At 39.7% G+C, this 2,782-nt stretch overlaps 1 long non-coding RNA gene across 2 annotated transcripts; it reads right to left on the bottom strand.

Annotated features, from left to right (window-relative positions):
- Positions 1-874: 874 nt before the first annotated feature.
- LOC107574669 (uncharacterized) lies at positions 875-1,729 on the bottom strand. Of its 2 annotated transcripts, none has more exons than XR_001607712.1 (3): positions 1,657-1,729; positions 1,475-1,567; positions 875-1,388 (listed from the first exon to the last, which is right to left on the bottom strand). It is a non-coding gene; the product is annotated as an uncharacterized lncRNA (long non-coding RNA). The 2 variants fall into 2 exon arrangements; XR_001607713.1 differs by having other exon boundaries at positions 1,475-1,576; positions 1,657-1,723.
- Between the last annotated feature and the right edge of the window lie 1,053 nt (positions 1,730-2,782).

The raw sequence follows: 2,782 nt of genomic DNA, 5'->3' as shown, positions 1-2,782 counted from the left end.
CGAAGAAATATAGAGCTGAGTATCATCAGCATAACAGTGAAAGCTAACACCGTGTTTTCTTATGATATCTCCCAAGGGTAACATTTAAAGCGTGAAAAGTAACGGCCATAGTACTGAGCCTTGAGGTACTCCGCACTGCACTTGTGATTGATATGATACCTCTTCATTCACTGCTACAAATTTATTGAGGTCAGATAAGTACGATTTGAACCATGCTAATGCACTTCCACTAATCCCAACAAAGTTTTCTAGTCTATTCAAAAGAATGTTGTGGTCAATCATGTCGAACGCAGCGCTAAGATCCAGTAGAAGGTTTTGGGGACATATCTCTCACGGGTTGCTACGGTGCAGGAACACGGAGCGAGGAACGAGGAGACCAGGAGTACAAAACCAAGGACTTTATTTATATCACGGGGAATCACACGTAGCACATGGAGTAAACAAAATGATACTGGACAAACCAACAGGGAACAGAACACTCTTTAAATACACTGAACAGGCTGATGGGATGACAAGACACACCTGGGATAAATGGAAACCACATAGGAAACACCTGGGACAAATTAAATGAACAATCAGGGAGCAGGCACAGGAAGACCAAATGGGGGCATGGAAACAAACATGTGACAATATCCTAATGACAATGATGAACTAATAATAGTCAGAAGAGGATCGATGACTTCTGGAAGCACCTCTTTTAGGAGCTTAGATGGAATAGGGTCAGAACATGTAATACAGTACATGTTGTTGGTTTAGATGATTTAACAAGTTTAAACAATTCTTCCTCTCCTATAGTAGAGAATGAGTGGAATTGTTCATCAGGGGATCTATATCTGATGCGATACTGTAGCTGATGGCTGCATGGGTAAAAAAACACCAGACGCCCTAAAACTGAGGCATGGATCAAGACGAAGAGTTTTGAACAGATAAAACATCTAAACAGAAGCCGCATATGAAGAGAAATCAACAAAAACCAACTGAATAAAATAACAAGAGCAGAAAATGTGAAAAACACACAGGATGACTTCACAATCTGGATGAACAGAAGGAGTTTCATGTAATGATGTAAAATACTGCTGGTTCATTCAAAGCGTAAAGACAAATGAATAAAATAAGCATTAAACTGATGCAAAAACAAATGTCCAGAAAATCATCTAATCAAAGAAGAGATTCTTAACTAAAACTGCAGAAAATGTCTTCTGGCTTTATTCTGTAAGATCTCCTGCTGTCGCCTGATGAAAGCTGGACTGATGTGAGAATCGCTGAGATTCTGAAGTCATTTCTCACAGATGTGAAGATCTGCTGCTGCTCTCATGAATCTTCTGCTGTGTGTTCAGGTCCTTCTCTAAATCTTCTCATCCTCACTTTCTGATCTTCCTGCTTCTTTCCTAAAAGCATCACATCATCATCATCATCATCACACTCTTAATATCTGCATGTCAAATCCATAATGATGATGATAAACGTCTCTCACCTGACGTGTGTCTCATGTAGATGTGAAAACCTCCTAACAGACCCAACAGAACCATCAGCTGAAGACACCAGACCAGCACAAACACCACAGACACTGAACACACTGAACAACACAAACACATCAATCAATCAATCAATCAGTCTGTGTAGTTGATATCTGTAGATGAACAGAACTGATCTCACCAGCACAGGGTTTGAGTCTAATGGTGTTCTGTGCGTGACTGACGTGGTTCTTCACGCTGCAGCTGATGTCTCCCCTCATCCCCTCATCCAGATCAATGCTGCTGTTTCCATCCATCAGTGGATCTCCATTCAGAGTCCAGTTGTAGAGGAGCCTCAGAGGATGGAGTCTGTAGTGTGTTTACTGTGTGCTACAGGAATAAAAACCCTCACAGAGATTCAACTGATTCATCTGCGTGAGAGTGAGATCTTTGGAGAACATGAGATTGTAATGAGTCTGATGAGAGTTTCTGTACCTTCAAAAATCACTTGAAGATCTCTAGATGTTTCTGTGCCGTCTGAGCTCTCGAGTGTTAATCTGTAATTCCCTGAATCTGCTCTGATCACACGGTTTATTATCAGAGTCCCATTAATGATGGTCACTTCAGGTCTGTTATTATAAAGATTACATTCCCTCATCCTCATCCTGCCATTCTTTACTCTACAAACTGGACCATCTGCTGTGTTGTTGTTTATTCTCTTTATGATCTTCAGGTCATATTCACTAGTGTCCAGCACCATCAGCAGATTGAGTTTGTCTCTCAGAGCTGCGTAACAGGGATCAGACTGATTAAAACTGCAGAACCGATCCAGACCTGAAGAACAAAACACACACACACACACACACACACAGTGAAATACACATTCCGTAAAATTAACATGAACTCTAAACCATTTCATTATTTCCATTACTCTACTATTTCCATTTTTAAATTGTGTAAAATTTTTCATCACAGTTGGCCTATTTTTTTTATTTAACATAACCTCTTGTATAATGAATATTATTGTTCATTACATATCATTGTTCAGTAACTAATATTTAATATAAATAAACGACAAAAGGCACGCGTCCCACTACAATTAGCTGCGTCCCAATTCAAGGCTGCATCCTTCGCATTTGAAGACCGATTGTGTCACCGCGGCACAACAAAGACTTTCCCAATTTGAAAGGCATCTTCAAATACGCCGTTTGTTTCTCGTGAATTTTTATCCTATTAGACGCTAAAACAAACACTATTCAATTACTAGCCCATTTGGCTATTACTTTTTTAAGTGCCCCTATTATGGGTAATGAAAGGTTCATATTTTG

Source organism: Sinocyclocheilus grahami, unplaced genomic scaffold (genome assembly GCF_001515645.1).
Source record: "Sinocyclocheilus grahami isolate Dianchi unplaced genomic scaffold, SAMN03320097.WGS_v1.1 scaffold2303.1, whole genome shotgun sequence".
Lineage (NCBI taxonomy): Eukaryota > Metazoa > Chordata > Actinopteri > Cypriniformes > Cyprinidae > Sinocyclocheilus > Sinocyclocheilus grahami.
Note: the sequence above shows the minus strand (reverse complement) of the source record. Positions and strands in the feature narration are given on the sequence as shown.